Source organism: Procambarus clarkii, chromosome 40 (genome assembly GCF_040958095.1).
Source record: "Procambarus clarkii isolate CNS0578487 chromosome 40, FALCON_Pclarkii_2.0, whole genome shotgun sequence".
Taxonomy (NCBI): domain Eukaryota; kingdom Metazoa; phylum Arthropoda; class Malacostraca; order Decapoda; family Cambaridae; genus Procambarus; species Procambarus clarkii.
The window spans coordinates 2261061-2288677 of record NC_091189.1 but is presented as its reverse complement, the minus strand read 5'-3'; the positions used below and the strand labels follow the sequence as shown (position 1 = coordinate 2288677).

At 47.7% G+C, this 27617-nt stretch overlaps 1 protein-coding gene across 2 annotated transcripts in view; it reads right to left on the bottom strand.

The window, feature by feature from the left end:
- Positions 1-27617, bottom strand: part of LOC123758046 (uncharacterized) — a 523684-nt gene that overhangs the window by 168626 nt on the left and 327441 nt on the right. The gene's annotated exons all lie outside the window — the stretch shown is intronic.

Below are 27617 nucleotides of genomic sequence, written 5' to 3'. Positions count from 1 at the left end.
CAACACACTCACCCATGAAACACAACAAACACCCATGAGACACAAACAAACACCCATGAGACACAACACACTCACCCATGAGACACAAACAAACACCCATGAGACACAACAAACACCCATGAGACACAAACAAACACCCATGAGACACAAACAAACACCCATGAGACACAACAAACACCCATGAGACAATCAACACACTCACCCATGAGACACAAACAAACACCCATGAGACAATCAACACACTCACCCATGAGACACAAACAAACACCCATGAGACACAACAAACACCCATGAGACAATCAACACAGAGCCTCGCAGCCAACACAACCTAGGAGGAGGAAGCACTATAGACCGACGCGTCTCCACAGTTTCACAAACACTGGAGAAAAATCCCATTTTGTGACAGTTCTTGATGACGGGGCTTTGTGGCAACAGTTGGGCTTTTTAACGGCAGAGTTCACATATTGTCCCACCACACTCGCACGCCCAACAATTGCCAATACAAAAAAATATATATACATATATACCCAAAAATCAGGACATTCAAAGAGGAAATAATTTTCACACTAGAAAATTTGTGTACAAAAACAATAGGGAAAAAATATATTAAATATTAGACCATTCTGTTTCCTCTATCCAATATTTTTTTGTGTGTTTTAATGGAATGTTTGTGTTGTAAAAGTGATAAAATTTTTGCATGTATCGTAAAACAGTTATTTTTTTTTCATGGTTGATAATTCGCTAATTTAGATGCTAGTCTCAATGCCAGTGAGGTTTTCAACCTTTTCACCTCCACGTGAACACACACACACACACACACACACACATTGTGCTCCAGGTAAACTTATTCCAGGTACATGTTTTGTTTAGTGTTCAGCTGCACATATGTGCAGCTTGTGTGTTTACATCTACACAAAACAAAATTCTGTTTATTTACTCAAGGTTCGAGGCTAGATGCCAAGGGCTAGTCTCACCCAACTTTGCATGGCTGACTAATGGATAGTTTACCTCTACCCATCACTAGGACTCGGTTATTAGTTGGCCGGGATCGGCCTCATTGTCAACCTTTAGATGGGTTCAGTACCAATTTATACCCCAGTCTCCCCATTCCCCTCATTATGCCCTCTGAAATGATGAAATTTCTAGGCCAGGGAGTTTTTCAGCTGCTAGTAGTATTAAATTATTTTTTTTTTAAATTTTGCCCCGAGGGGCGAGTTTATTGGGCAGCGCCACTTATAGTGGTCAATGGGACGAAGTGTTTTGGTTTTAGCGACACCTCGTCTATCCCGGTGGTTACACTGGCAATCACCCTTGAGCTCTAATGACATATTTACTTAAGGTCATGTGATGTATTCTGAGTATACTGATATGTAGTATACGTACTGAAACACACACAATACATACTGATATGTGATACTGACTGACACACATGAGACTTATTGTCTCATATAGTGTCAGTATGGAACACATGTGGCGCATACTGACAGACATGTGTGTTAACACATGTGCTACATGCTGATACACATGATAATATGCCCACACCTATGATGTATAGTGATACACGTGATACATACTGACACGTAATAAATAGTGACCCGGGCACCGCCGGGTACGCCTTCTAGTCTGTCAATAAATTAGAATGCCTGTCTGGTCGAGGTTAAAGGCAGAACGCCTTGGGCTAGCCTCACTAAACCAGCAGCTCTTTCACCTAGATCTACCAGCACGAGGCCAACAGCTGCACTGTTCCACTCAAGACCCCCAGCACGAGGCTAACAAATCACTCGACCAATAATTTTAAGCCAGGCCAGCCTGGGGGAGCCTGGGGGAGGGCAGATCCAGCACCATAATGTACACTGGAGATCAAAGGAGATGGTAATCCCAGGTTGACATAGTTCCAGAGGCTAGATAGCTTCGGGAGAACACAAGAGAGAAGCAGCAGCAGTGGTCTATTCAGCCCCCAAGTAATCGACACAAGACCAAGACACAAGCCCTTCTCAAACAATATAGCAATTTTTATAATATTATAAAAGTAGTTTCAGTCACCAGCACGAATGGATCACTACTACTAATGAGGGAAGATTCGTGAAGGCAAGATAGACCACATGTGGCCAGCAAATAATTACATGGACAACAACACTAATGGAAACTACAATGAACAATTTCTGAGCCAACACATGATATAAAACTACCATACTAAGAACAAAATTATGGAGAAATTGGGGAGTTTCGTAAAGAATACTGTATGAAGGTAAGTGACGGAGGTGAAGTGCTTGGAAAAGAGAGAGAGAGAGAGAGAGAGAGAGAGAGAGAGAGAGAGAGAGAGAGAGAGAGAGAGAGAGAGAGAGAGAGAGAGAGAGAGAGAGAGGGAGAGAGAGAGAGGGAGAGAGAGAGAGGGAGAGAGAGAGAGAGAGAGAGCGAGAGAGAGAGAGAGAGAGAGAGAGAGAGAGAGAGAGAGAGAGAGAGAGAGAGAGAGAGAGAGAGAGAGAGAGAGAGAGAGAGAGAGAGAGAGGGAGAGAGAGAGTCGATGAGTGGATGTTGTGGAGCAGCAGGGGTAGAATAGGTGAGAGAAATAATGTGATGCATAGGATAGTGAACTTCCTCTTGACCTTGCCTCCCTCCCATAACCACCTGACCTTCCCTCCCTCCCTCCCTCCTTGTGAGACTTGGGGAGTATAACAAGACTGGTGATGGAAGCTTTTGTCAGATGTGTAATTGTTGCCGGGCCGCTCCACACACGTCGCTTGGCTCAGTATTCTCTACCTCCTCTCCTGCTCCTGCTGCTGCTCAGTCCCTTGCTCAGCACCACGTAATATTCTCCATTTCCTGCCGATGTGGCTATGGAGCAGTTTGAGTTGGGTCTTTGCTGTATCAACTGTATCGATTTCAAATTCCTTCTCTTTAGCCTTAGCTGGTGACCCCATCTGCTAACTGTAATTCCTGTATTTAATGTAGGTTGTCCCTGTACCCTATGTAGGTTGTCCCTGTACCCTATGTAGGTTGTCTATATACCCTATGTAGGTTGTCCCTGTACCCTATGTAGGTTGTCTATATACCCTATGTAGGTTGTCCCTGTACCCTATGTAGGTTGTCCCTGTACCCTATGTAGGTTGTCCCTGTACCCTATGTAGGTTGTCCCTGTACCCTATGTAGGTTGTCTATATACCCTATGTAGGTTGTCTATATACCCTATGTAGGTTGCTTCAGTAGCTTATGTCGGTTCTTCATGCCCTCGTCGGCGTTCCCTGTGCTTCATTTCCTTATTAATTGTGCGTTCCCATTTCACTTTCCTTGTGCTTATTACATAGCCATTCATTTCCTTGTTGTTTTCTACTGTGGCTTTACCTCTCTTGGCTTACAGTTTACACGGCATTCTTGATGGTAAACTCCCATAAATTCGTCATAATTTCGTTCTCAGAATGCTGGTTTTACCTCCTTATATGTCGGTTTAGAAAGTTTCTGTTAGAGCTTTCATTAGTTTTCCTCGCCATGTCCTTGTGCTCGCATATGGGGTCCTTGGGTCTCCCAGTCTGTCTTGCCTCACATCTTACCTCACACGTACATCACATCTCTAGCCTCACACTTCATCTCATACCTCACATCACACCTCATCTCATGAAATCACATCTTCCTCATACTGTGTGATTTGACATATGCTTTTTAAGTATCAAGCAAAACTGGGGAAATTCACAATGAAATGAATACCTAGTATCGAGACGATGAAATGAAATACCTAGTATCGAGATGGACATCATATTAGTGACATCCGCGAGATTCATCGCGGATGAATCAACCATCGTGAGTCAGTCAACCATCGTGATCCAGTAAGAATTTCATTCATCTCAAGATTAATATATATATCACGAATTGAAGAGCTGTGATTGAGTCTAGCGTTCAGGATCGTTACACAGATATGGAATGAGATGTCAAAATTGGGATGCTGCGTCTCTCTGGACGCTAAGATGTAAGTGGAAGACGTGAGAGGATTGGCTGTGATTCAGAAAGTTTAGCATTTATTGTACTGATTTTTTTTGTGTGTGTGTTAGGCAAGTTTCGTGCTCTATGTAAGGATTGAATTATATTGTATTGTTGTAAGATATTCCTTCCTTTCTTCCTTCTTTCCTTCCTTCCTTCGCTGTGCTTTCCTTCCCCGTGTTACACCAACACTCTGCACTCTTCACACTCCCTTGTAAAGAGTGCAGTTGATTGACAGTTGAGAGGCGGGACCAAAGAGCCGGAGCTCAACCCCCCGCAACCACAACTAGGTAAGTACACTCAGCCCCCAAGACATCTGACACTCCCTCAGGCTGCCCCAGTGAGACAATACACCTCACTACACCTCCATCAATCCTCAACTTTCACTTTCCAGTTGACATTCAGTCTCTCATCACGCCAAGATTTCCCTTTCCATCTGCGGTTGTCATCATCTCTCCACACCCTCCCCCCCCTCCCTCTCTCACATCTGTCACCCCTCATCTCCCCCCCCCTCCCTCTCTCACATCTGTCACCCCTCATCTCCCCCCCCTCCCTCTCTCACATCTGTCACCCCTCCTCTCCCCCCCCACCTTCGCTTCTCTCCTCTCTCCTATTATGTCTTAGCTGTCAAACATTGCTACTTCCCTTCCTCCCCCACCATGTCCTATCTGTCATTCCCCCGCCCCGTCACTCCACCCTGACGCAGACAGCTGTCTTCTGGACGCAGACAGCCTCAGAAGACAGAGGCGTGATTCAAGACGACCTTTTGTCCGGAGCTGCGAGGAGCATTGATCGCCAAGGACACATTCACCTCAAAATATTTCCAGAAGCGTAATAAATTCTTCAGTGGGTGTGTTGACGATAAGTAGGGGAGGTGGGGTGGTATACGTGGAGGGTGAGGGAGGCTCAGCCAGCCAGCATCACCCGTCATCCAGGTCTAACAGCCAGCATCACCAGTCATCCAGGTCTAACAGCCAGCATCACCAGTCATCCAGGTCTAACAGCCAGCATCACCAGTCATCCAGGTCTAACAGCCAGCATCACCAGTCATCCAGGTCTAACAGCCAGCATCACCAGTCATCCAGGTCTAACAGCCAGCATCACCAGTCATCCAGGTCTAACAGCCAGCATCACCAGTCATCCAGGTCTAACAGCCAGCATCACCCGTCATCCAGGTCTAACAGCCAGCATCACCCGTCATCCAGGTCTAACAGCCAGCATCACCAGTCATCCAGGTCTAACAGCCAGCATCACCAGTCATCCTGGTCTAACAGCCAGCATTACCCGTCATCCAGCTATCAAGCAGCCACTGTAGCAATACCTCTCACGCAGCATGTCACAAGGAGATGCCTAGGGTGAAGCCTCGGCCCCCCGCCCAGGATTTTAACGCCCCGTATCCACACTTGACATATGCTTCTGCAGGGCTCATGTGGGTGCCCTAATTTAGAGTCTCGTAAATTTCGCTACGAGCAGCAGCAGCAGGCGGCCGCACTAACCGCCCCTGCTGACCGCCAGAGGCACACTGAAGGCTGCACTGTATGTGGCGGTTTATATAGGCACACTCGTCAAGGGATTGTTTATGAGTATACTCTGGCGGCTTTAGTAGTGGATATATCCTGACGGTATAATTTGTGGGAATACCTTGACAGCTTATATTGTAAGTATACCCTGGTGGCTTATTAATATGTATGTGTGTATGTATGTATGTATGTATGTATGTATGTATGTATGTATGTATGTATGTATGTATGTATGAATGCATGTATGTATGTATGTATGTATGTATGTATGTATGTATGTATGTATGTATGTATGTATGTATGTATGTATGTATGTATGAATATACTACAAGAGAGAGAATGTCAGTTTGTACAAAGTAGGAGGCCAGACGCCTGGGGCCAGCCTTACCAAAATATGTATTGGAAATGGTCTGGGATATGGGATGGACATAGGCTATTCGGGGTAAACCTAAGTTAAATAATTTAAGAAATATTAGTAATTATTCCCCCTTCCCCTACAGATCTCAAGAATTAAATGTTGGTCAAGAGTGAAATATTGGTTGAGATCCCCGAAGAGTTTTTCGTTTAAAAACATTTCAACTAGTATAAAAAGCTATAATTTTTTCAGATCTGAAACCTATGTCTATGGGCAGCACAAAACGTCCACCAGACTGTGCGACACAGTGGTTGCAAGGATCAGGTTGGGTTACAGTTACCTGTGGCAGGTGGCTACAGGTGACGGATCTCCCAATCCTGAGCACTCCAGGTGCAAACTCTGTGAGCAGGAACTGCGGCATGATCTCCCACACTACATCACCGAATGCCCAGTTATTAGACCTTTCAGACCAGTTGGCATGAGGTACCTGGAGCTTTGTAATTACTTTATTCACTCACGTATTCATGAAGATATCCTCACAGTGTACCCAAAATTTGCCAGTGCAGGCTACTAAACATATGACCCTGTATGACTAACCATCCTGCGAGATGGGGACTTTTAATATCACTGCTACTTTATTCACTCTTGTGCTCATGATATACTCATAACGAGCCAAGAGTCTGTCAGTGCAGACTCCTGATCATATGCCTCTATGTGACTAACCATCCTGCGAGATGGGGACTTTTAGTATCACTGCTACTTTATTCACTCTTGTGCTCATGATATACTCATAACGAGCCAAGAGTCTGTCAGTGCAGACTCCTGATCATATGCCTCTATGTGACTAACCATCCTGCGAGATGGGGACTTTTAATATCACTGCTACTTTATTCACTCTTGTGCTCATGATATACTCATAACGAGCCAAGAGTCTGTCAGTGCAGACTCCTGATCATATGCCTCTATGTGACTAACCATCCTGCGAGATGGGGACTTTTTAGCATCACGCAAAGTCGACAACACGTCGACTTTGCGAGCCGATGTAAGTTTTGTAGTACATGTTACCTTGACGCTGGAGATTTTTACGTCAAAATACCGTGTGTCAAGAGAGAGAGGTCTGGTTGGAGGTGCGGCAGCCTCGTGAAGGTGAGGTGCGGCAGCCTCGTGAAGGTGAGGTGCGGCAGCCTCGTGAAGGTGAGGTGCGGCAGCCTCGTGAAGGTGAGGTGCGGCAGCCTCGTGAAGGTGAGGTGCGGCAGCCTCGTGAAGGTGAGGTGCGGCAGCCTCGTGACGGTGAGGTGCGGCAGCCTCCTGAAGGTGAGGTGCGGCAGCCTCATGAAGGTGAGGTGCGGCAGCCTCGTGAAGGTGAGGTGCGGCAGGCTCGTGACGGTGAGGTGCGGCACCCTCGTGACGGTGAGGTGCGGCAGCCTCGTGAAGGTGAGGTGCGGCAGGCTCGTGACGGTGAGGTGCGGCACCCTCGTGACGGTGAGGTGCGGCAGCCTCATGAAGGTGAGGTGCGGCAGGCTCGTGACGGTGAGGTGCGGCAGCCTCGTGACGGTGAGGTGCGGCACCCTCGTGAAGGTGAGGTGCGGCAGCCTCGTGAAAGTGAGGTGCTGCAGCCTCGTGAAAGTGAGGTGCGGCACCCTCGTGACGGTGAGGTGCGGCAGCCTCCTGAAGGTGAGGTGCGGCAGCCTCATGAAGGTGAGGTGCGGCAGCCTCGTGAAGGTGAGGTGCGGCAGGCTCGAGACAGCAATACAATAAAGCCAGCAAGCACTTTAAATCAACAAGGTGTTGCAGAGGGCCCAGAGGAGGTGCTGGGAAGAACAGAGACAGTTAAGAGTGTCTCATAAATAAGTGATGCGTGCATAGAAACCAGGATTTATGAACTGGTGTGGAAGCCCCAGCCAGATTTATGGACGGGTGTGGAAGCCCCAGCCAGATTTATGGAGGGGATGTTGAAGCCCCAGCCAGATTTCTGGACGGGTGTGGAAGCCCCAGCCAGATTTATGGACGGGTGTGGAAGCCCCAGCCAGATTTATAGACGGGTGTGGAAGCCCCAGCCAGATTTATGGACGGGTGTGGAAGCCCCAGCCAGATTTATAGACGGGTGTGGAAGCCCCAGCCAGATTTATGGACGGGTGTGGAAGCCCCAGCCAGATTTATAGACGGGTGTGGAAGCCCCAGCCAGATTTATAGACGGGTGTGGAAGCCCCAGCCAGATTTATGGACGGGTGTGGAAGCCCCAGCCAGATTTATGGAGGGGTGTGGAAGCCCCAGCCAGATTTATGGACGGGTGTGGAAGCCCCAGCCTGATTTATGGACGGGTATGGAAGCCCCAGCCAGATTTATGGACGGGTGTGGAAGCCCCAGCCAGATTTATGGACGGGTGTGGAAGCCCCAGCCAGATTTATATAGAGCGTGTGTAAGCCCTGACCAGATTTTTTCTTTTTGTGGAGGGGTGTGTAGAAGCCCTGAGCAAACTTTCGCCTCAAGAATGGCCTATGAAAAGATGGTGGGAAAGGGAAGGAGAAAGGAAACAACAAAAAAGTAGTGTGTGTGGGGAGCACTTACGAGCCGGGCCGAGCACTTACGAGCCGGGGCCGAGCACTTACGAGCCGGGGCCGAGTCGTAAAGAAGAATTGCCGTAGCCGGTTTACGACTTTTAACTATGAATATGTCTAGGGTAGGGGAAACCACCTTGTTAGAGAGGCAATCCTAGACTGCTGCTGTTATATGGTGCAGTACACTAGCTTCAACACACCATCTTCCTTGGCTGGTGAATGGTGTCAACAGGACCCCTCCGGGCTGGTGTATGGTGTCAACAGGACCTCCTCCGGGCTGGTGTATGGTGTCAACAGGACCCCCTCTGGGCTGGTGTATGGTGTCAACAGGACCTCCTCCGGGCTGGTGTATGGTGTCAACAGGACCTCCTCCGGGCTGGTGTATGGTGTCAACAGGACCCCCTCTGGGCTGGTGTATGGTGTCAACAGGACCTCCTCCGGGCTGGTGTATGGTGTCAACAGGACCCCCTCTGGGCTGGTGTATGGTGTCAACAGGACCTCCTCCGGGCTGGTGTATGGTGTCAACAGGACCTCCTCCGGGCTGGTGAATGGTGTCAATAGGACCCCTCCGGGCTTGGGAATGGTGTCAATAGGACCCCTCCGGGCTTGGGAATGGTGTCAACAGGACCCCTCCGGGCAGGTGTATGGTGTCAACAGGACCCCTCCGGGCTGGTGTATGGTGTCAACAGGACCTCCTCCGGGCTGGTGAATGGTGTCAATAGGACCCCTCCGGGCTTGGGAATGGTGTCAATAGGACCCCTCCGGGCTTGGGAATGGTGTCAATAGGACCCCTCCGGGCTTGGGAATGGTGTCAATAGGACCCCTCCGGGCTGGTGAATGGTGTCAACAGGACCTCCTCCGGGCTGGTGAATGGTGTCAATAGGACCCCTCCGGGCTTGGGAATGGTGTCAATAGGACCCCTCCGGGCTTGGGAATGGTGTCAATAGGACCCCTCCGGCCTTGGGAATGGTGTCAATAGGACCCCTCCGGCCTTGGGAATGGTGTCAATAGGACCCCTCCGGGCTTGGGAATGGTGTCAATAGGACCCCTCCGGGCTTGGGAATGGTGTCAACAGGACCCCTCCGGGCTGGTGAATGGTGTCAACAGGACCCCTCCGGGCTTGGGAATGGTGTCAACAGGACCTCCTCCGGGCTTGGGAATGGTGTCAACAGGACCCCTCCGGGCTGGTGAATGGTGTCAACAGGACCCCTCCGGGCTTGGGAATGGTGTCAACAGGACCTCCTACGGGCTTGGGAATGGTGTCAACAGGACCCCCTCCGGGCTGGTGAATGGTGTCGAAAGCACTGACTCAGGCCTGGCCGAGGTATTCAAATCCCTAATTGAACAATGGAACAGATTTTTATAGCAATATTTTCCTAACCATTTATTTTCTACATCAGTATCTGTAAAAGATGATGTCTGACTGTGTCTGTGTAGCTTTCAGTGTGTCAATCTGTTTGAAGTTGGAGGCCAGACGCATTGGGGTAACCTGAAAAACTTTGCAGGGTGATTGGTATCGCTTTGGGGATGATCATAGGCGGGTCGTGTTTGGCCTCCACGCTCACCTCTCTGCATGAAATGATGCTATTTTCCAGTCTCGCTAAATACCAGACTTAATCATCATTAAGATTCATCCAGCGCTTTATTTGATGATTAAATGTTAGTTTGTTTCACGTAGTTTACTGATGAAGGGATTGTAGCTATGATGGACACAGTGATGAAGGGAAGGTGGTGAAGGGTAGGGAAGGTGGTGAAGGTTAGGGAAGGTGGTGAAGGGTAGGGAAGGTGGTGAAGGGTATGGAAGGTGGTGAAGGTAAGGGGAGGTGACTTTGCTAATGGTTATGCAAGTTACACTGTAGTGAAGATGGTTATAGTGAACAGTGTAGTGAAGATAGTGCTAAGTTAACCTTTCTAACCACTCTAACTTTTTTCTCTGTTATATCTACTACATATATTTCTCTCGAACACACACACGCGCGCGCACACACACACACACACACACACACACACACACACACACACACACACACACACACACACACACACACACACACACACACACACACACACACACCCTCCAGGAATTAAGCAGCCCGTAGCAGCTGTCTAACTGCCAGATACCTATTTACTGCTTGGTGAACAGGGGCATCACAGCAGCAGTTACAGCCCCGCCCCTGTGCCAGGTAAGTCCACTACGGGTTCACCATAGCCCGTGCTACTTGGAACTTTTGTTCCAAGTAGCTGAATCTAACATACCAACAGGGGCATCAGGGTGAAAGAAACTCTGCCCATTTGTTTCCGTCTCCGCTGGGAATCGAACTCGGGTCATTAGAACTACGTCCCCCAAGTGCTGTCCACTCAGTAGCGAGGCCCCTGTGTGTATGTGTGTGTGTGTGTGTGTGTGTGTGTGTGTGTGTGTGTGTGTGTGTGTGTGTGTGTGTGTGTGTGTGTGTGTGTGTGTGTGTGTGCGTGCGTGTGTACGTGCGTGCGTGTGTGTACCTGGATGAACGTTCAACCGTCCATACGTGCATGTTTGTGGTAGTTAAGAAGTGTCAGCATATTTACCTATGCCCCGGGAACAGGTGTGGCATCAGTTGGGAGGTAACACCTGTCTCTCTCTCCCTCCCACTCTCCTCAGACAGGTGTTTGTTGTGGTACGCTGAGTGGAGGCCCCTCTCTCCCTCTCTCTCTTTCTCTCTCTCTCTCTCTCTCTCTCTCTCTCTCTCTCTCTCTCTCTCTCTCTCTCTCTCTCTCTCTCTCTCTCTCTCTCTCTCTCTCTCACGCTAATGGTAGGCATTACATTATTTTTATAAGAGAATCTGATAGCCTGTAAAAAAGGCAGGCAGACAGAAAGAATGAGACAAAAACTGACACGCAGATACAGAGATAGACAGAAATAGCCGTGTGGAGAGGCCGGGGGTGGACAAAGGCAGAGAGAGAGAGAGAGAGAGAGAGAGAGAGAGAGAGAGAGAGAGAGAGAGAGAGACGGGACGAAAAACAGAAAGGCAAACAACGAAAGACTCAGACAGGCAGACAAGAAAAAGGCAGAAACAGACAGAAATGGTGAGAGAGGGAACGATCGAAAAGAGGGCGAGCGGAAATGTTTAAAGAGACGGAAGAAGAGAGAGTAGACAGGCGGGACAGGCAGACAGAAGAGTAGGGGTGGGGGGTTAATGACAGTGTGTGGAAAGGGGCGAAAAGTGTGAGGAGAGATGTGAGAGAGGGGGGGAGAAAGTTGGTAAGGGGAGAGACATGGAACGGAGAGAGGGGGTGGGAATAGCGAAAAAGAGAGATGAGACAGGAAGAGATTGCTAAAGAGGGGGGGGGGAAGGAGGAAGTGGGTAAATGAAAAGAAACTCGGACACAGCCGGGTACTTCCCCCCCCCCCCCTTCACTATACGATATATGGCACATCATCATCTAATGATGAGATTTGATTTATCTACTCCAAGTAGATAAACGACAAATGAGTTTAAGAAACAAGTAGTGTATTGTGAAGACTAATAATAACAAACAGCAGCTCCCCTGTGGCTCTATAATATCTCCAAAGCTCAAAACAATTATGTATTAGCGATAAGACCCACCATTAACGGATAATGATTAACTGTAAATACATAACTATTGAAATGGAGCAATCCCTGTAACTAGCTGACAGTCAAATAATAGGGTGTGCAGGAGAGATATAATTGTTAATGTAATAATCTCCATTGAGATCTGATAAATACCTTTTTGCGCTACCGCTCACAAGAAGAGTATGGGGTGCACAACACACAAAACCCTCAAACCAAAAAGAAGACATGAAATTGAGACCTATATTAAAAATAACAGTCAAGAGGCGCACAGAACTGCAAGCTCTGAGCTGCGTTCATCTGCGCAGCGACTTCCTGCTAAGCTCTAATTCATGTTTGGTAGAAAAAAAAAGAGAATCGTCAAAAGCATCGTGTTTGGTACATGATTCAAGCGGTGGTTTTGTAATTAGAGGCAGCAGTGTGCAGTAACGCTTACAGGTGGTGGATGTCCGGTATTCGTGAAAGTGACGCTTAAGCACGCTCCTTGCCACTGAGGGGGGGGGGGAGGAGGGGGAGGGAACTCGCTGCAAAAGAAAGTATAAATTTTAGAAGCCTCAGAGCACGCAAGTGGACGTGCGAGGGGGGGTTTGAGTGCGCGTGATCCCGTCCCTGGCTTGTGCACGCAGAAGTGACGTTGGTAAGACTGAGTACTTGCGTGCACCAGGGCGACAGCCCCCAAGGACTACAGAAGCAGGGTAGCAAGGAATCGCTCGCGCGAGCACACCCACACATACACACACACACACACACACACTCTCCACACACACACTCCATAGTGTATAACAAATCACTGGCAACAGGGGAACTGCCAGATATTTGGAAAGCAGCTAACGTAGTCCCGATATACAAGAAAGGGGATAGACAGGAGGCACTGAACTACAGGCCAGTGTCCCTAACCTGCATACCATGCAAGCTGATGGAGAAGATTGTGCGAAAAAAACTAGTGGAGCATCTGGAGCGAAGGAACTTTGTAACACAGCATCAACATGGGTTCAGGGATGGCAGGTCCTGCCTCACAGGGTTACTTGAATTCTACGACCAGGCAACAAAAATAAGGCAAGAAAGAGAAGGGTGGGCAGACTGCATATTTTTGGATTGTCAGAAAGCCTTTGATACAGTGCCACACAAGAGGCTAGTGCGAAAGTTGGAGATGCAGGCTGGAGTGAGAGGGAAGGTACTCCGGTGGATAGAGGAATACCTAAGCAACAGGAGACAACGAGTCTGTGTGAGGGGTGAGGTCTCAGATTGGCGAGACGTCACAAGTGGAGTCCCGCAGGGGTCAGTCCTTGGACCTATACTGTTTCTGGTATATGTAAATGATCTCCCAGAGGGTATAGATTCGTTCCTCTCAATGTTTGCCGACGATGCAAAAATTATGAGGAGGATTGAAACAGAGGATGATAGTAGGAGGCTACAAGATGACCTGGATAGACTGAGTGAATGGTCCAACAAATGGCTGTTGAAGTTCAACCCGAGTAAATGCAAAGTAATGAAACTAGGAAGTGGAAACAGGAGGCCAGGCACAGAACACAGAATAGGAGATGAAGTACTTAATGAAACAGACAGAGAGAAAGATCTAGGAGTTGATATCACACCAAACCTGTCTCCTGAAGCCCACATAAAGAGAATAACGTCTGCGGCATATGCGAGGCTGGCTAACATCAGAACGGCGTTCAGGAACCTGTGTAAGGAATCATTCAGAATCTTGTACACCACATATGTAAGACCAATCCTGGAGTATGCGGCCCCAGCATGGAGCCCGTACTTTGTCAAGCACAAGACGAAGATGGAAAAAGTCCAAAGGTATGCTACTAGACTAGTCCCAGAACTAAGAGGCATGAGTTATGAGGAAAGGCTGCGGGAAATGCACCTCACGACACTGGAAGACAGAAGAGTAAGGGGGGACATGATCACAACCTACAAAATCCTCAGGGGAATCGACCGGGTAAACAAGGATGAACTATTCAACACTGGTGGGACGCGAACAAGGGGACACAGGTGGAAGCTGAGTACCCAAATGAGCCACAGAGACGTTAGAAAGAACTTTTTCAGTGTCAGAGTAGTTAGTAAATGGAATGCATTAGGAAGTGATGTGGTGGAGGCTGACTCCATACACAGTTTCAAATGTAGATATGATAGAGCCCAATAGGCTCAGGAATCTGTACACCAGTTGATTGACGGTTGAGAGGCGGGACCAAAGAGCCAGAGCTCAACCCCCGCAAGCACAATTAGGTGAGTACACACACACACACCTCTGTTGATTGATGGTTGAGAGGCGGGACCACAGGAGCCGAAGCTCAACCCACGCAAGCACAATTAGATGAGTACACACACAGGCCTCGCGGCTGAGTGGACAGCGCTCGGGGATTCGTAGTCCTAAGGGCCCGGGTTCGATTCCCGGTGAAGGCGGAAACGAATGGGCAGAGTTTCTTTCACCCTGATGCATCTGTTCACCTAGCAGTAAATAGGTACCTGGGAGTTAGACACTTGCTATACGGGCTGCTTCCTGGATATGTGTGTGTATGTGCACGTGTTAGAAATATAGTAGATATAATAAAGGGAAAAATAGATTGGTTAGAAAGGCGGGGTCCAAGAGCTAACAGCTCGATTCTGCAGACACAAATAGTAAAATACACACACACACACACACCTGGTCTCCCGCCCACAGTGGGAAGTACGCCCACTTCGACTTACGCAGAAGTGAACATTAAAAATCCTGGGACCTGCAGCACGACCTTTTGACGCCACTAAGTCGATAACTAATACGTAGTTTCCATCATTAGCGGGTTGAAAGGCTTATATGTACTTAGCCGCAGACACGGTTCAACGTCAGTAGTGGCAGGAGTCTGGCAGCCCCGCTCAAGCTTACACGACCCTTCCCACACCCTCTCAATCCCCCCTTCAACCCCCCCCCCCCTCTCAACCTCCCCCCTTCCACAAGGCTTCCTCGAACCCCGCCCACAGGAGCCCCTCGTATCATAACACTCCGCTTCATCCGACGTACTTGGCGAAGGGGAATTTTTCCCCATCCACCCCTGCTGCCTGGCGACCACCTCCCCCCAAACCCCACCACCACCTCACTACCCACGAGCCGATTAATTAGTGGGCAAAAATGTCGCGGACGGCCCTCGAGGGTGAACCACTGCCCGAGACGAGTATGGTGGCATGGTGGGAGGGGTGGGAGGGGGAAGGGAATTGGGAAGAGGAGAGAGATGGAGCGGAGGGAGAGAAGAGGAGAGGGGGAAGTGGATAGGACAGGCGAGGGAAAGGGGAGTGAAAAGAGAGCACAAGGGGGGTGGATATAATATTGCCTAATCGTGGGGTACCGGTGGTCTCACCTACAGGGAAGGGAACCACACTGAGGTAAGTGGCAGGAGTAAGCTCAGCAAAGGCCAAGCACTGAGAGCACTGAACCTCACCACAGTGAGATTAACAGATGGAATACATTAGACAGTGATGTGGTGGAGGCTGACTCCATACACAATTTCAAGTGTAGATATGAGGAGCCCAGTAAGCTCAGAAACCTGTACATCAGTTGATTGACAGTTGAGAGACGGGACCAATGAGCCAGAAGTCAACCTTCGCAAGCACAACTAGGTGAGTACAGTAGGGAAAAGAAGGAACAGAGAAGACATGATAACGACATAAAAGGTTTTAAGGGAAAAACAATCAAGAAAACACAGCAGTAACATTTAAAGGTAGAAGCAGTATACCGAAGATACCCATATAAAGAAAGTGTTGAAGATAACTCAGTACCGAATTGTAAATGTAAATATTTAACAAATCTATTTAAATCACTTCATTAAACAACTAACACTTGTAAGGCGCGAACTGATCTAGGTGAGTGCCACACCAGCCCTGCTGTTCCTGTGCCACTAGCCAGCTGGCACTCTCAGGTGTAGGATCACGCCAGGGTGGACAGGAGAGTTAGGGTGCTGGACCCAACTCCCAGGCGGAGTAGGGTCTAACACCTGAGAAAAGTGTGTACTGTCTTACGTCATCACTGCTCTATAAACAAACCAAACCCAACCTAATAAACAATAAACAAACTCCACTCAACCCAACCTAACCTAAAACTACACCCCAACCCAACCTAACCTAAAACTACACCCCAACCCAACCTAACCTAAAACTAACGTCAACCGAACCGAAACGTCGTCGTTCCTTCACCTTCCAGTGTGTGGTCTGGTCAACATACTTTAGCCACGTTATTGTGACTCATCGCCTGCACATAATTAGGATATTCATAAAGTTATTTCAACAAACCATTGTTTTAAACTCCGACTCCTTTTGAGTTAATCAAACGGGCCAAATGTACTAATGGTTGACCTTTAGTATCATGACAAGTCCCTTGACCTCTTGCAGGTGTTCAATCTTTTGTTATCTACTGTGAGATAATTTTGGTATCTACTTCTCTACCCGAGTGAGTCAAGGTCAATTAATTATTACTTAAGTGTCCAAAGCTCACTATTCCATCCATCCGCCGACTCCCATTGTTAACCTAGTGTAAAGTAGTGCACTTAACATTAAGTGCTTGAGAGTTATTCTAGCTGTAAGGGCCCAGCGTAACTAGCAGGATATTAACATCTATTTTATCTTATCTCACTCCTGGTCACTTGAATCCAGATATTAATATAAAATTTAATTAACACTCAGGGTTGTGGCAGTGTTATAGTGTGTGTATAACTCCATGATGTTGTTTAGTGGGGTTGTGTAGGGTTATATCAGCTGGAGCAGCATTATCTATATCTTATGCTTTCTCTCATTCTCTCTCTTTCTCTCTCTCTCTCTCTCTCTCTCTCTCTCTCTCTCTCTCTCTCTCTCTCTCTCTCTCTCTCTCTCTCTCTCTCTCTCTCTCTCTCTCTCTCTCTCTCTCTCTCTAATTTTCTTTCCCCTCTCTGTCATTTTCTCGCTGTATCTGCCTCTCTCTCTCTCCCCTCCTGTAATATGGCTACATATCACAGTATAACTGAGAGCGGTGACAAATTAACTTTGTTTCGAGAAAATTACGCGTTGTTACAAAATCACCTCTACTATCATCCCCACACTCACCATCACCACCCCCCACACTCACCATCACCACCCCCCACACTCACCATCACCACCCCCCACACCCACCATCGCCACCTCCACAACCATCATCACTCCAGTACTATGTAGATCACCATAACCTGTAAAACCTTTTTTTTTATTAATACTTGAGGTACATCTGCATTAGTGCAGCTACCCTAGACTATATGAAGTGGAGTAGTGTGTCAAAAAAGCTAACTGAATGCTACAGCCCCATCTACCCACCCCACTTCCCCACCATGGCAGACACTGTCACCACCACCACCACCAGCACCAGCACCACCACTACCACCACCACTACCACCACTACCACCACCACTACCACTACCACTACCACCACTACCACCACCACCACCACCACCACTACCACCACCACTACCACCACCACTACCACCACTACCACCACTACCCCTGCCAGTTTAGTGTCAGCAGGAGAGACAGGAGACACCGCAGCATAGACCAAACATTCACACCACACCAACAGACAGGAAAACTCGGTGACATATATTGACTTGCGGGTGGACCCGTTGTCCGCCCGCCTGTCACGCCCCGTCTCCCGGTACACCCAATACAAACACCTTACTGTAGTTGGCTCAGTGTTAGTGTGATTGCTTCAGTATAGCGACCACCTTGCTACTTGCAGGGTCGGCGTTCGATCCCCGATGGTCGAGGTGGTTGAGAACCTGGTCGTTGTACTCCACATGTCCTGCCCATACATCTGTTTCTTTATCCCCCAGCAACCCTTTCTTTCACCTAATACATCCCAGTTTTAATATGGGCCAATCAGTTATAAATGGGACTTGTTAGTAAACACTGAAACATCGTAAAATTTACGTTTTTATATAGTTCAGCCACGACTGGTTACGACGAATACTTTGGTCCGTATATTTCTGGTTAGGGAAAACAGTCGTATATTTTACGGAGGGGCAAATCGAGAGAATGTCAAAGGTTAACGCCTGGTTAATGCCTGGTTAATCCGCCTGGTTAAATACTAAGCCAGGCGGATTAATGATCTATTTATATCGTTAATCTATTGACCAGGGACCATCTCCATGATCACACAGCTGTGAACGGTCACCAACTAATCCTTACAGTGACAACTCTCTCCTCGCGCTTCGCCAGCGACCTGGTCTGCGTTCGAGTCCTAGCTAGGTGGGACTGACTGGGCACCAATCCTTAACTGTTCTTATAAAGCGCTTATGTACAAGACACCCCAAGACAATTCAGAAAGTGTTAATCACTAGCCGTAGAGTTGATCACTACCAGTAGAGTTGAGGGAAAATGTGACTTACTGTCCTGCGGGTCATATTTGTGTGAATTACCTAATTGTGTAACAATGCAAAATTTCAAAATCTGAGTAAAAAGGATCATATGCTACTTGATATGTATATATTGGTTCACACATCTAAAGCTGCCGATGTTGAGGATAAGAGCCAAAATGCGGGCCGGGGACGCCATCGAACTGTAGTGCTTAATCCTGAGTAATGCTGCTTCTGCTCTCTCCCAAGCTTTATATGAAACAAAGGACGCAAGTAGTCAAACAAAAAGAACCTTTACTAAGCTTGACCGGCTGTGTGTTTAGTGGTTTTGTGGGAAGGGGGTTTTGAGAGAGAGAGAGAGAGAGAGAGAGAGAGAGAGAGAGAGAGAGAGAGAGAGAGAGAGAGAGAGAGAGAGAGAAAGAGAGAGAGAGAGAGAGAGAGAGAGAGAGAGAGAGAGAGAGAGAGAGAGAGAGAGAGAGAGAGAGAGAGAGAGAGAGAGAGAGAGAGAGAGAGAGAGAGAGAGAAAGAGAGAGAGAGAGAGAGAGAGAGAGAGAGAGAGAGAGAGAGAGAGAGAGAGAGAGAGAGAGAGAGAGAGAGAGAGAGAGAGACGGGGAAGTGGTGTGTGGAGAAATTGCGGATTGATGGCTTGGTGTAGGGATGGTGGGGTTTGTTGACAGATAAATGGGATGGATTGTAGAGATCCTTGATAGCTTGTGGGGTATCTTGATGAGTTACGGATGACCATGATGAGCTGTGGGGCAATGACTAAGGTGGTTATTTTCGTTATGGAAATGGCATTGAACTGTCCTGCTGCAATAAATCAAAGAAAACTCAGTACAGCTAATTTTTATTTACAAAGTGCTCGACATTTCTCGGAATAAACACAATATCAGAGAGTTTCAAACCTACCAAACAGAAGTCATCGTCAAGTACTGTGTTTAGCCTTTGATGTACTGGGGGGTTTTCTGAGTACTGTGAAGCCACCTGCTGATCCAAGTGGGAAATACACAGTCGGCTTTATGGACCTCAGACTACAGAACATTTAAGGGTTCTGTTCCTGCAACGTTTATCAGGAAATCACTGTTGTCGCTGAGAGCTCTATGTGAGTGTTTGTCTTGTCGCTGAGAGCTCTATGTGAGTGTTTGTCTTGTCGCTGAGAGCTCTATGTTGGTGATTGTCTTGTCGCTGAGAGCTCTATGTGGGTGTTTGTCTTGTCGCTGAGAGCTCTATGTGAGTGTTTGTCTTGTCGCTGAGAGCTCTATGTGAGTGTTTGTCTTGTCGCTGAGAGCTCTATGTGGGTGTTTGTCTTGTCGCTGAGAGCTCTATGTGGGTGTTTGTCTTGTCGCTGAGAGCTCTATGTGAGTGTTTGTCTTGTCGCTGAGAGCTCTATGTGAGTGTTTGTCTTGTCGCTGAGAGCTCTATGTTGGTGATTGTCTTGTCGCTGAGAGCTCTATGTTGGTGATTGTCTTGTCGCTGAGAGCTCTATGTGGGTGTTTGTCTTGTCGCTATGTGGGTGTTTGTCTTGTCGCTGAGAGCTCTATGTGGGTGTTTTAAGATGAAATGGAGTTTAGGAAGGCCTTACATCTGGTGTTGGCTGTAGTGACTGACTGTTCCTGGCTGTGGGGGCCCCACCAGAGTGACCAATGCAGTGTGCGCCTTGACTGAACTTCAGGGAAGAGATGGGTGTAGGGCGGTTACAGGTGGCGGCTCCAGCGGCACAATCAGGAACCTGATCACCTTCACACGTCGGTGCCGCAGGTACACAACAAATACAGTGTGTGTGTGTGTGTGTGTGTGTGTGTGTGTGTGTGGAGCTGTCAGATGGCAAATACATGGTGTATGATGCCCTTTAACAGTGTATACGCTGCTCCTCAACACAAGGTCACTCACAACAAAGGCTCGAGGGTGTACTGTATACTCAGTCACTCCTCGCTGTCCAGCCAATAAAGTTTACACAATGGCATACAACAACATACATAAATAGACTGATTTTAATCTCTTTGTATATCTCCCCCCCCCCTCCTCACTTCCTCTGGCTAGGTGACCTCGACCCTGACCTTTGATCTGTAGGTATTGTACATGTGAGTGGCTATAAAGAACACACACACACACACACACACACACACACGAGGGTCTGGTAAGTGAGTGGACAGCGTGCGGGACTCGTAATCCTGTGGCCCGAGTTCGATTCCCGGCGCCGGCAGAGACAAATGGGCAGAGTTTCTTTCACCTTAATGCCGATGTTGCCTAGCAGTAAATAGGTACCTGGGAGTTAGACAGCTGTTACGGGCTGCTTCCTGTGTGTGTGTGTGGAAAAAAAACATTAGTTAGTTAGTAGTTACACTTGATTGACAGTTAAGAGGCGGGCCGAAAGAGCAGAGCTCAACCCCCGCAAGAACAACTAGGTGACTATAGAGTCACTGACAAGCTTGTTTAATTCCCCCCTTGAACTAATTCAATACACACACGAAACCGGTTATGAAGACCTCAATGGACAACGCACATGCGACTAAGGAAGGGAATTCATTCCAGCGCGCTACAGCGGTGTATATAGGTCTGTGCTCAAGCGGTATATATAGGAGGTCTGTGCTCAAGCGTGAGCTGCGTGTACTTTCCTGCGGTGTAGGCTGCTGTGTCTCGGGCTAAGCTTGACCTGCAGCTCACACACTTACTCCTCTTGCAACTGATCGCATTTCGTCAAGAAATCTTGCAGGCTTCAATTAGGTTAGATCTGTTGAGTCTTCAAGAAGATTTACTTGCTAATGACGATAATGATTTATAGTCACCTTACTCTGAACTGTCTCAAGCTTGTCCTCTGCCTCTGAGCCCCCCCCCCCCCCCAGGTAGTTGAGAGCCCGCAAGAGGTTGTGAGCCCCCCAGGGGGTTCTGAGACCCCAGGTGGTTGTGAGCCCCCACGTCAGACCAGAGGCTGCCAGAGTCAGACAGACGACACGTACACTCTTCATAGTTTAAAATACATCGCCAAAGCGCGCCTCTGACCGCAATTTGCATGCCGACCTCCTGGATATGCAGAGCGTGAGCCAACACGCTCTCTACAACCAACCAGCAAAACACTGAAGGCCTTTTTGATGACTATCTCAAAGACACATGACTGCAGAACTGAGCCAAATGTCGGAAACATGAAGATTCCACAAGACTGCGTAAGACTGCGTAAGATACCGAAGGGGAAACGCTTTCAATTCAGCTGGGTTCCTCAAACTAACTACAAGCAAACAAACAAAAATTTGTAGTCTTCTTCCTCCTGCTCCTTCATTATCCTCATCTCCTCCTTCTATCTTCTCTATCCCCTCTCTACCCCCCCTTCGGTGTAATATTTTTCTATCGTCTTTGATATGAGGTATTGACCCGCAGGGGACAATAATGAGACTGGGAAAGAGGGTTTGGATTAATCTTTCCATTAAAACCACATCACCAGATATAAAAATGAATATGCATCTGATATTAGCTTCGCTATTGTTATTATTGGAAGCATTATTAATTATGAAATAACAATTATTATTTTGTTTTAATATTATAATAATTATCAGACACCCAACCCACAAATCTGAATTCAGTCTTGTTACTTGTTATTCAGACTTTCTATCTGGAATAATGCCAGTAATTATTTTAGTACCGGTTATTGATATAAATAATCTCAAGACTCTTAGTAGATTCAGTAGGATCACAGGTTGAATTACTTGTAGAGTATCGTGGTTCACTGGGTTAAGGAGCGCGGCTGACGGCACACAGAACCACCATGGTTCGACTCCTCGGATTAATCCATTGATTTTCGTATAATGTATTTCACGCCGATGTAATTTCCTAGTGTGTATGCGAAGAGACAGTATGGCGGAGAACTCCTGTATACACACCGGAGTGTATGCAGGTAATTTGTAACTTGTTTCATCTTATTATTAATATAATTATTTATTATTAAATATTATGTTATTAATTTTATTGGTTCCTGCCTGGAGCCATGTTAGCTGCGTGGTCATGAACGCTGAGGACTTTGTTATGATATTCGTGCGTGAGGTTTGGAGAGTGGCAGAAACAAAGATCAAGCTGTTATCTTGTGTGTTATCTTGCCCAACTTGTCCTCTTACAAATTACGTCTGAATTGGGCCGTTTGTCCGTCTGACCGAAAATGGATGTGATTTGAAAATGAAACATAATTGAAAATAAATTTCGGATTTTTTTTTTTACAAAACAGCAAGTTAAGGGTCCTCTGGTAGGTTAGGAGGGCAGGAAGTTCTCCTAAGGTTTCAAAACGTCATGAAAATCGTTAATTGAAAGTTTCTTCTCCTAGCCTAACCGAGTAAGCGGAGGACTCAAATAGAAAACGAGACAGTGCGTTACTTTAGTGAGCAGATTTCATTTCATATTGCGTCCATTTTTGGCCATAGTGCGCATACGAGCGAAAAGCGATTATTTATCTTATTATTTTAAGAAGACGAGTTGCTACATCAGGGGTCTTCCACCCGACCTCCAGACAGGTGAATATCCCGAAAGGAATCCACAGGGAAATAGCAGTTCGGTTATATAGACTACGTGTAGGTTACATATGCAAGATGCCACACTTGGTCCGGGAGACATCTCCCGTCACGCAGGGTGCAGTTGCGCCTCCACAGATCTCCAGTATCATCTTTTGATACTGGTAATGGCTCGAAAGGGCCACCACTTACGGGCTATTCATGCCCGTGCCACCTTTTGGGTGGCTTAATCTTCATCAATCAATCTACAGATGCAACTGGGAAACTAGTGAACCTAGAGAGTGGGAATGCCTCTGCTGCCAAACAATCACAGAACAGCCACTACTTTACTATCTCCTGGAATGTGAAGCAACCAACGACCTTAGAAGAGCTTTAAGAGTCCCTGAATCTTGCAGTAACCATCCTGAAGCCATCAACACTGCCACTCTTCTGGTCAAAAAAGGTGTCCAGCAGCTTGACAACCTCATAAAAGGTGTCCAGCAGCTGGAGACCCTCATAAACACTGTCCAGCAATATTCTCCCCCGCGATAGCAGCCACATAGTAAGGACTGACCAATTAAATGCGACCACAGCACATAGTCCATATTCACTCCAAAAAATCTACCACTTACGGGCTATTCATGTCCGTGTCACCTCTTGTGGTGGATTAATCTTCCTCAATCAATCAATCGAGCTTCAGTTCACGGGCTCCAGCCCCTGGACTCGTTGAGGTAATTTTATCCTTCGGGCGTGTGATACAATAGCTCCCGATGACAGCCAATATTTTCGGGATTATTGTTATTTAATGAGTTATTAAAATATAATCTAACGATCGTGTCGTTATCCGCTCTAACCCTGCCCCCTCTCGCACGGTAGGAAAACAAACATACTGATAGTGTCATGGTACACTGTCATGACACTCTGTCATGTCACTGTCATGATACTATCGTGGCACTGTGCCATGACACTGCGTCGTTGTAATCGTCTCACTTGTCGGCCTCTACAGCACCTCTACAGCTGGCTCTATCCCAAGTGCTTAGCCACCCGGGGTCTGGTTACCCGGGTGGTCCACTTAACGTGTAGCCACGTGTCCCAACACCTGTACCTCACCTACACCTGTCCCAATATTGCTTCTCTCTCTCACACGCTGTGTTCCCCCTCATTACGTGTCCCACACACCCCGGGGACCCCTCACACCCCGAGGTGTGAGGGACCCAGGGTGTGAGGGTCCAACAACTCCCCCACACCTACCCCCCCCTAACAACTCCACTAACCCCCTCCCCCCCCCCCCACACAACAAACTAACGTGCACACGAAGGGATTTAAACAATTTGGGAATGGGAGAGAAATCTCCCATGATGACAGTCGGTGTTTTAGCGTGGTTCAGAGTTCACGACAATTATGAACAATGTTGAAGTATCTTCAAGACGATGTTTAACTCGCAACAGTAAGTTCAAAACAGTGAGAGGGACATTAGCCGTCTCTCTTTCACCATGGGCACTATAGAAGCCTCGAACTCCCCGTCCTCTGACGTGTTGGGGCAGCCGCTCCCACGTCACAGGAAGCGTCTGTCTTCATGTAGCAGCGTATTTAAGACCGTGATGAACGTGCAACTGCATATTCGAGGGTGATCAACATGCAGCAGAACGTTCAAGACAGTTAGAACACGGAGAACAAACAGATGGGGTATGAAGAAGGCGTTCACCAGGTCCTGCAAGCATAACCCTGCTGCAAAATCTCTTAGTATAACCGGGAAAGATTTCAAGAGTTCTTTGAGTAATTACCTACAGGCTCTGAAGGTACCTCAAAGGGGCCCCAGAGAGACTCACAAGGGGCCCCAGAGGCACCCCTGATGTACCCCCATAGGAAGCCAACGACCCACCGGCGTAATCGCCAGCTTGGTAAGAAGTATAAGTTTCTCCACGAAATGGCCGTGTTTAAGAGGTCGAGAATTAGGACAAACCTCCAAAGAAACACACACAGAAGGGTCGGTGAGGCCAAAAATCCATTGCCATGCCTCTGTCAAGCAAAACACAGTCACAAATACAAGCAAACATTGACAGAACCAACAAATAAAAAGAAAACACATGGAAAACGACCCGCCTTAATCACGACGGCCGTGATGGGACAGCGAGTCATCTTTATCCACAGGCTCCTCAAGCCACGACAATGAGCGATGCGACTGAGTGGCTGTTGACGTCGCCGAGGTACGCCAGGCACGCCAGGCACGCCAGGTACGCCAGGTACCGCTGAATACAACCATTCACGACTGGAAAAATCGCAGCTTTCAAACTGATTCCGAATCTATTATGAGGAGCGCGTGCAGATGAGCAGCTGGCTCCGGCGGGCTGCTTCGATCACCTGTTCCCGGCAACAATAATCCCAGACACTGCTCCGGACTCTTCTTAATGTGTATTCAAATAAGTCAATACGTGAAAAATAATGACTTTTCGAAAACCTGTTTAATCAAGGTAAAAACAAAAGTATCACGATTAATAAAAGACGTACAGGTTCCGTAAGTGCTTATATGGTTGACGAGTCCTGGCCGGGGCCTCAAGGAACAAGGAGGGTTCTCGAGGATGATGAGGTCACCCTCGAGGTCACTGCCACTCGAGGTTTAACTAGCTGGTCAACACATGTTTAAGCCCCCCCCCCCCCCCTGAAGACTTACACCAGAGGAGAAACTAATACAGCTTTGTTGCGGCGGGACTCGAACTCTGGAGTATTGAGATGAGTGGTTCTGTACGATGCTCACGTGACTAGTATATCCTGTCGTGGGTTAGCGGCCGCGTCCGCTGAGTAGACTTGTGGGGAAAGTTTCTGGATTATAAATTGTTTTCTGACGCGCCTTTTGTTGGTAATACTTTCCTGCGGTTTGTTGAGCACTGTTGCCTGCTGAACGCTGTTGCCTGCTGAGCACTGTTGCCTGCTGAGCAGCCCTCATCGTGGCGAGCAGTTCAAGAAGCAATACATACCTGGAGGTGCTAATAACATTCTTTTGATTAACTTAAGGGTTTACCCATGAGGAAATCCTTGAGGGTATCTTTAAAGGTATCTTTGAGAGGATCTTCGAAGATATAGAGAATCTTCAGGATATTCTTGAGGGTATCCGTGGGAGTCTTTGAGGGTACACGTGAGGGTATTCTTGAAGGTATTCTTCAGCTTACCTCAAGGTTATCTTTTATAGTATATCTGAGAGTGCCATGTAGGGTATCCTTGAAGATACTCTTAAGAGGGATATTTCAGTGTATTCTTGAGTACCCACTTGAGGGTATACTTGAGGGGGTCAGTGTAAGCAGAACAGTAAGCGCTTCACCATGAACATTACCTTGTTCTACCTCTCCGTCTGGCATTTTAAATAGTACCTGTTGTCATAATCCCTGTTGTCATAATCCCTGTTGTCATAATCCATGTTGCCATAATCCATGTTGCCATAATCCATGTTGCCATAATCCATGTTGCCATAATCCATGTTGCCATAATCCATGTTGCAATATATCATGTTATAATAGCCATGATTGCACAAGACAGTGCACGATCAAGAACAACATCATAAACATGATGCTGTTTATTGAAGTGAGGCAACAATGTCCTTTATATCGCCTTGGAGTGTTTATTCAGAGATTATTAAATCATTTATACGTCGTCGTAACTACGAGGTTAATCGGAGCTGCATAAACAGTAATTTAAAATTCCGGGTCGATATACAATCTAGGTTAGAGTTTTCAAGGGTCAAACCGGAAGGGTTAAAGAGCTCTGTGAACCCCCTCTTAGTCTATCTCCTATCCATTGGCCAGAAGACGAGTTTAGGAAAGACACGAAAGGAAAGCGACATCATCTCTTGCTTTTCAGCTGCTTGGTCAGGAGCCCAGACCAGCTGCCTGGTCAGGGGCCCAGACCAGGTGCCTGGTCAGGGGCCCAGACCAGCTACCTGGTCAGGGACCCAGACCAGCTGCCTGGTCAGGGGCCCAGACCAGCTGCCTGGTCAGGGGCCCAGACCAGCTACCTGGTCATGGACCCAGACCAGCTGCCTGGTAAGGGGCCTAGACCAGCTACCTGGTCAGGGACCCAGACCAGCTGCCTGGTTAGGGGCCCAGACCAGCTACCTGGTCAGGGACCCAGACCAGCTGCCTGGTCAGGGGCCCAGACCAGCTGCCTGGTCAGGGTGACACAACAAGAGCCATACAATAGCTTGGTAAGGGCCAAATAATAATAATCTAACCAGAATCATATAACTTTAGCATACAAAATCACAAACAACCATATGACTTGCCACACAACAACCACAGCCTGTAAAGGGCAACGAAAAAAAAAATAGCCAGACAAAGGCCACACGACCATAGACTTACAAATGCCAAACAATAGCCTGTTAAAGGCCAAACAACAATAACTGTTGTCATACAACTATTCCTGATAAAGGCCAGGCAACAATAGCCTATACAATAGCCACACGAAATACAAAAGCCAGGGAGGAGGAGCAGCAACACAACAATATCTCGCCCCACACATCAGTATGATCAAAGCCGATGACCACACAGCAACACACCACAAGGGATATCAGCTTCTAAGAGGATCTCAGGCTGTGCAGGAGCCTCCGAGCGAGGATCGTTATGAAGCACCTGGCAATTTGGCTTTTAGTGTCAGGCCCCGTCAGGCACGCTAATTACGACTCTACCCGCGGTCAGGGCCACGCTCAGGCACCCAATTCCGGCGTGCCGGCGGGGGCCCCCGGAGGCCCACGCATTATACTGATCCCGGCTTTGCTTATAATTGCTAGGCGAATAATCCTACCTTCTCGTATCTTCGTCTCTGCGTCGTCAGCGAACAACGCCACATTACCCATCA